The following is a 7857-nucleotide window of genomic DNA, read 5'->3' on the forward strand; positions in this document are numbered from 1 at the left end:
ATTTTATATTGATCCATTTCAGTGTCATTTCCCTGTTGTACCCTGGGTTCGCTGACTCACTGCTGGCAAGGCAAGAGCAGCAGAAAGAAAGTCGATCAAGTCCATTAAATTCTGCTTTGTAATTCCCATGAAATAAAAATTCCGTTTGAAATTAATTGTGTTTGCAAGTTAAATCAGGCAGCCAGAATCATCCTGCCTGGAGTAGGCAAAGTGGAGGCAATCTGCCACTGGGTCAAATTGACACTCGAGTAATTCATAAGACCATGAGACATACGATCAGAATTAGGCCAGTCGGCCCATTGTCTGCTCCTCAATTCCGTCATGTCTGATTTATTAACCCTCCGAACTCAAATCTCTTGCTATTCCCCGTAACATTTGGTACCCTTACTAATCAATACCTCGGCTTTAAATATACCCAATGTCTTGACTTCCATGGTTGTCTGTGGCAATGAATTCTATGGATTCACCAACACCTGGCTAAAGAAATTCATCATCATCTCTGTTCTACAGGGACATCCCTGTATTCTGAGGTTGTGTCCTTTGTCCCTCGACTCTCCCACTACAGGAACCATCACATCCACTCTATCCAGGATTCCATCAGCAGATGAACTGCCGATGTTATCCTGAATAATGGACGATTGAAAATTCTACGTTTGCACTAAATGTATCCCATGCAAACGTTGAAATCAAACTTTCTTAAATCTTGAATTGAAACCTGGATCCACCATTTTCGGTCCACTTTCCCACCAATCTCGAAGTGAAGAAGTTCCCCTTAAACATTTCACCTTTCACCCCGAACCCATCTACTTGTTGTTTCACTCAACCTCAGTGGGAAAACGCTTGTATTTACTTCAACTATGCCACTAATAATTTTATAAATCTGTCAAATCTCCCCTCATTCTCCAGAACTCCACAGACTAAAGTCCTAAACTAGAATCTTTCCCTTGTTGGTTTCTGCAAATAAAACAAAGTGAGGAGTTTTAGATTTAACGAAACCGGTAACACATTTCTGAACTCCAAAACCAACACAACAAAAACGCGCTAAAAACCTTTTACGTAATAACATCATCACCTCAGGCCAACCTCTTAAAGTGAAGCCCCAACTCATTGGGTACATTTCTCCAGGTCACGTTACCCTGCACAGCAACCTCAAGCCCCCACCTCAAGTTTCCCTGTATTCGCTAAAACTGGCATTGTGAGTCTGTCTGGAAGTCGGACGAAGCGCCCGGCTCGGGTCCTGCGTTCCATGGGTGGAAGAGCAGCAGGTACATCTGGCTTGTCCAGAGATGTGTTCTAACGTTCATGGTAGAACTGTAATGCTAGGGGCATGGCAACGGAATATTCCAATTCTTTCTGGGCCGGTTTAAGTCGGAAAACGTTCAGGTTTTTATGATAAAAGTATATTTTCCCGGTTCCAAAATATGGAACAGGATTGTAAGGGGACTCAGGGGATGTTGGTGTGCGAAATGGTGGACGAAAACAAACGAAGGGGGATGTTGGTCAATAGGTACCTAGATAGATAGATAGATAGATAGATAGATAGATAGATAGATAGATAGATAGATAGATAGATAGATAGATAGATAGATAGATAGATACTTTATTCATCCCCATGGGGAAATTCAACTTTTTTTCCAATGTCCCATACACTTGTTGTAGCAAAACTAATTACATACAATACTTAACTCAGTAAAAAATATGATATGCATCTAAATCACTATCTCAAAAAGCATTAATAATAGCTTTTAAAAAGTTCTTAAGTCCTGGCGGTTGAATTGTAAAGCCTAATGGCATTGGGGAGTATTGACCTCTTCATCCTGTCTGAGGAGCATTGCATCGATAGTAACCTGTCGCTGAAACTGCTTCTCTGTCTCTGGATGGTGCTATGTAGAGGATGTTCAGAGTTTTCCATAATTGACCGTAGCCTATCAAGTGCAATAGGCCTTGACAGGAGTTCGGTCTAGGTGAAAAGGAATTGAATTTATTGTTGAGAGACCGTCCAGGCAGCCATGGCGTGAGGAATGAAATCACCTGGCGCACTTAACGTCTGGCCTTTTACCAACTCAGCCGCGGAAGACTGCGGGACCTTCTTTGGAGCAGTTCTCGGTCTCAGGAGGACCCGTGAGAGCCGATCATGCCAGCAATCATCGGTCAGGGAAACCCTAAGAGCACCCTTTAAGGACTCAAAGGACAGTTAAAACGCTCACATAGGATTGTGGGTGATACGCGGTGGTGTGATGTATCCTAACGCCGTGGTTCTGGACCACCGCAACCCGGAGCCCTGAAATGAATTGGGGACGGCGATAAAAGGAAAAATCAGATGGGGTGCCAAACCAACGAACCGAGGTGCTGATTAATGTCCGAGAGACGTCTGCGGCCATCTTCGATTCGGGAGGGACGAGCTCTGGCCGCCTGGTGGTCCACCATGGTAAGAAGGTGCGTGAAACCGCGGGATGTGTCAATCGCGCCTAAGCATGATGGTTAATTTGTGTCCCTTGCACTCCACACAAGCTGCAGTCTTGTAATGCAAGCCTTTTATGAGGCCGTGTCAAACAAACAAAATTAATGTGAGGCCTTCCAGCCCGGATGCGGGAGGCCATGTATGGAATCAAAAACAGTCAATGTTCTGTTTGTGGGCACGATGGGGCGAGGGCGACTGGTTAAGACATCACACAGGAGAGCAACCCCAGCTTTCCTGAACTTAATGTCAGCCACCGCAGGTCCATGGCTGTTGTTCAGTTAGCCTGGTCAGGAACTTGGTCACATGCCGTGCAAGCATAATTAACCCCGTTGTGTATGGCCTCAATGGCTCGCCGTGAGAGGCAATCGGGCATGGCAATATTTTCCCCTTGATATGTTATGTTGATCTGTTTTTTCAAACACAGATATGTAGACAAGATGGCGTTGCTGCCATGGGGACCAAGAGTCTGAGATTATGGCCGTCGCATGCACCAAGAGCTTGTGGTAAATGAACTCTGTGAAATGGCGACGCTCTAGAAGAAAACAAAAATGGCAGACAGGCAGACAGAGACTAAGAATCTCACGATCAAAGAATGCTGTACTTCCTTTCGATGGACAGAGCTGGCGGTTGCAGAAGGCGAGCAACTGCCACACGCCCTTTCCAGCTATTCGTGCAATGTAACCACAGCATAGTCCGAAGCATGAGTAGTAATGGCTATTGGTGCGTTGGAGAGCGGGTACCTAAGTAGTGTCGCGTTAGAAAGAGCTCGTTTGCTATCATCAAATGCCCTGGTCATGTCCGCTGACCAGTCACGAACTTGATTAGGGATATTGCCTTTAAGTGCACTATACAGGGTAGGCGTAATTTCGGCAAATCAGGGAATTAAACCGTGATAGAAGCAGGCCTTTTGGCCCATCATGACTATGCTGTCCGCCAATTGTTCATCATAGAGTCACGCAGCTCGGGAACAGGCCTTTGACTAGATCCTGTCAGTCATCTTATGTACAGATACATAAGAAAGTGTACACATAGTGTAGATACAATATACACTGTATATAGCAAACCCTGAGTGTCATGGTCTGGTCCGTGAATTCCGTAATCCAGTTCACAGTCCGGTCCAAGTTCCTTATTCCAGGTTTTCCGGGTTTCACCAGTTTCTGTTGAGGCAGCTGATTCTTGTTTGGGCTGGCCTCATAAATAGCTTCAGGATTCAGCTTCTGGCTACTGGATTGTTCATGTCCAAACCCTTTGCCTGTAACCCTTCTCTTCACCTTCCTGCCTGGAGCCTTGCCTTGCCTCGGCTCGCCTCTGTCTGGAGGCTTGCCTTGCCTTGCATCGCCTTGCCTCTGCTGGAGCCTCGCCTTGTCTGTGTCTGTGTCTGGAGCCTCGCCCTGCTTGGAACTGCCTGTCCGTGCCCACGCCTTAGCTCGTAGGTCCGGCCGTTCTGCCGATTCCTAATGTTGGGAACTGTCTCATCGTGTTCAGCATTCTGTGTAATGAGACCCGGCCCTACGTCCTATAGCCAAGAAGGGGTCCCGGCTCTGTATTCTGTGTTTTGAGTCCCAGCCGTACATCCTGTCCCCAAGGAGGGTCCCCGGCTGGGTGTTCCATGTTCTTGTCCCTTCCTCGACCAAGGCTCTGGGTTCTCGTCATGTCCATGTGCCTCGCCCAGCACAAGAGTACCTTGCCCAGCCCGCTGCTGGGATTCCCCCGTCCTGTCCTGAGGTTCTCTTGTCCTGTCCAAGAGTCTCAAGTCCAGCCCTGTGCCTCTCCTTGTCCTGTAGCCACGTCTTGTCCTCGCCGTGTTCTGGAGTCTGAGCCCGAGTCAAGACCCAGGTTCTCGGTCCTAGTCCAGTCTCTGGCTCGGAGTCCAAGCCCAGGCTCCTAGTCCCCAGTTTCATGTCCTGGTTCCCTATCCTAGTCAGGTCCCAGCCCAGGCCTGGAGTCCTTGTCTCGTCCGGTGCCAGTGACTTGTCCAGCGTTTTTTCTTCCTCTCTTCCCCTGCTTCTTTCTCACGCCTAGTCCTGTTCCTGGTACTTCAGTGTCTGTCTCTTCCATTTGGGTGCACTGCCCAACGTCCACCTTATGACAGAACAATCCAGCCAGTCTTGGACCCAATCACACAGACACTGTCGTTTAACTCCCGCTATCTTCTCTTCAGTTGAATAACCCCACCCCGCCCGCCCGTGTTGTCGATAGTCTGGGAAAGCCTTTATGGATCGCCAGAAGGCTTCCATAGAGGCTACTGTTATGATCCAGTCCGTGAAATCCGCTTTCCTTTTCACGGTCCGGTCCACGTCCCTTATTCCAGGTTTTCCGGGTTCCCTCTGTTTCTGTTGAGGCAGCTGATTCTTGTTTGAGCTGGCCTCATAAATAGCTTCACGATTCAGCCTCTCGCTGCTGGATTGTTCCTGTCCAAATCCCTTGTCTGTATCCCTGCTCTTCACCTTCCTGCCTGGAGCCTTGCCTCGCCTTGTCTGTGTCTGCAGCCTCGCCCAGAACTGTCTATCTGTGTCCACACCTTCGCTGGGTAGGTCCGGCCGTTTTGCCGCTACCTAGCATTGGGAACTGCCTCTCCGTGTCCACGCCTTCGCTAGGTAGGCCCGGCCGTTTTGACCCTACCAGGCGTTGGGAACTGTCTCGTCGTGTTCAGCGTTCTGTGTTATGAATCCCGGCCCTACGTCCTCTACTCAAGGAGGGTCCCCGGCTCGGTGTTCCATGTTCCTGTCCCTTCCTCGACCAAGGCCCTGGGTTCTCGTCATGTCCATGTGCCCCGCCCAGCACAGGAGTACCTTGCCCAGCCCGCTGCTGGAATTCCCTTGTCCTGTGCTGAGGTTCCTTTGTCCCGTCCAGGAGTCTCACGTCCAGCCTTGTGCCTCTCTTTGTCCTGTAGCCACGTCTTGTCCTCGCCGGGTTCTGGAGTCCGAGCATGAGTCAAGACCCAGGTTCTGGGTCCTTGTCCAGTCTCTGGCTCGAAGTCCAAGCCCAGGTTCCTAGTTCCCATTTCCACGTCCTGGTTCTCTAACCTAGTCAGGTCCCAGCACAGGCCCGGAGTCCTTGTCTCGTCCGGGGCCAGTGTCTTGTTCAGTGTTTTTTTCTACCTCTCTTCCCCTGCTTCTTCCTCACGCCCAGTCCTGTTCCAGGAACTTCAGTGTCTGTGTCTTCCATTTGGGTCCACTCCCAACGCCCCCCTTATGACACTGAGTATATATGGCCGCAGTCAAACTGCCACTACATTCTGTTATATAGAATTGCTTTTATTGTTATTGTACCAGGAGCCCCTCAGGACTGTGTACAAATTCCCCACCTTCACTCCCTGTGACTCTGTCGCTACCCACAGTTCTAATATGCTAATTAAATATTGCCGACGACTCTACGTTAATCGGCCTAATCTCAAACAATAACGAAGTGGGCAATAGGGGAGAAAGTTATTTCCCTAACACAATGGTGTCAAGAAAACAACCTCTCCCTCAATGTCGCACAAACAAACCTGGTTGTGGACTACAGGAGGAATGGAGATGGGATAACTCCAATTGACATCAATGGATCTGGGGTTCAAAGGGTAGACAGCTTTAAGTTCCTCGGCATCCACATCACCGAGGACCTCACGTGGTCTGTACACAAGATGTATGGTGAAAAGTGCCCAACAGCGCCTCTTTCATCTCAGACGTTTGAAGTAGTTTGGTATGGGCCCCCAAATCCAAAGAACTTTCTACAGGGACACAATTGAGAGCATCCTGACTGTCTGCATCACTCTCTGATATGGGAACTGTACCTCCCTTAATCACAGTGTTCTGCAAAGAGTGGTGTGGACAGCCCAGCACATCTGTAGTTGTGAAATACCCATAATTCACAAGATCTACAGAGACGGGTGTGCAAAAAGGGCCCGAAGGATCACTGGGGACCCGAGTCACCCCAACTACGATCTATTCCAGCAGCTACCATCCGGGAAACGGTTCCACAGCATAAAATCCAGGCCCAACAGGCTCCGAGACAGCTTCTTCCACCAGGCCACTAGACTGATCAATTCTCGCTGATTTGCGTGTATTTCTATGTTAGATTGACTGTTCTACCTATTAAAAATTATTATAAATTACTGTGATTGCACATTGCACATTCAGACGGATGTAAGAAATAAAGATAATTCAATTCAACTTCTTAGTCTCTTCTTTTGTGCTGCGTTGGACTGGAAGTGACAATGATTTTCTTTTCCTTTACACTCATGTACTGATGAATGACTTCTTCTCCCAGAGAGTTGTGTGGGTCTGGAATGCACTGCCTCGGAAGGTAGTGGAGGCCAATTCTCTGGGTGCTTTCAAGAAGGAGTTAGATAGGTATCTTATGGATAGGGGAATCAAGGGATATGGAGACAAGGCAGGAACCGGGTATTGATAGGAATCAATCAGCCATGATCTCAAAATGGCGGTGCAGGCTCGAAGGGCCGAATGGTATACTTCTGCACCTATTGTCTATTGTCTATTGACAATAAATAATCTCCGATCTTGAACTGAATTAATCTGAGCAAGTACCCTAACAAAGGTACACTGCATCCACACAGATCTTTTCATTACAACTGTGCATTGAGGTAGTACAGGGTTAAAACAATAATAGAATGCAGAACAAAGTGTGACGGTTTCAGAGAGTAAGTAGGTAGACGATAAGATGTAAGGCCATGGAGATGCACACAGTGTGATCCAAAGCCCATCATGTCATACTAGGGTATGAGTACCAGGGTATTGAATGAATCATTCTCATTCAAAAGTCTTCAGACAGCAGGACAGAAACCTGCATTTGGTCCATGTCCCTCTGAACCAGGGGTACTCAACATTGTTTTATGACTTGGACCCCTACCATTAACAGAGGCTTCCGAGAAACCCAGGAAGTGAACCACTGCTCTAAACCTTTCCTATCCACGTGGGAATGTTACCACGGCTTTGAAAGCAAAGCGAGGCCTGCAGCACAATCCTCAGACTGTGATTATCGTTCACACAAAGTGTTGCTCTGGATTTCCAGAATCCGTTGAATTTCTTGTTTTTATGATTCGATAAGTGCTCGATGTACATATGACAAGTGAGGGTAATTTTCAGATCATTTCATCTTTAGTGGCCCAAATGTCATTTAAATGCTGCAATTATACCTGCCAGCTATTTGTGCAGAAAAAGTTTCCCGTCAGGTCATTTATAAGTCTTTCTTTCTCATTTTCTCACTTCTACCTGACCTGGAGAATAAGATTGTATTCACCTTCTCTATGTCCCGCATGACATCATAGGACTTTGGAGCACAGACAGATCCACTGGCGCAAGATGTTGTGCCAACCTTTAAACCTACTCCCAGATCAATCTAACTCTACATTCCCACATAGACCTCCATTTTTCTATCAGCTAAGTAACTATCTA

Source organism: Hemitrygon akajei, chromosome 24 (genome assembly GCF_048418815.1).
Source record: "Hemitrygon akajei chromosome 24, sHemAka1.3, whole genome shotgun sequence".
Lineage (NCBI taxonomy): Eukaryota > Metazoa > Chordata > Chondrichthyes > Myliobatiformes > Dasyatidae > Hemitrygon > Hemitrygon akajei.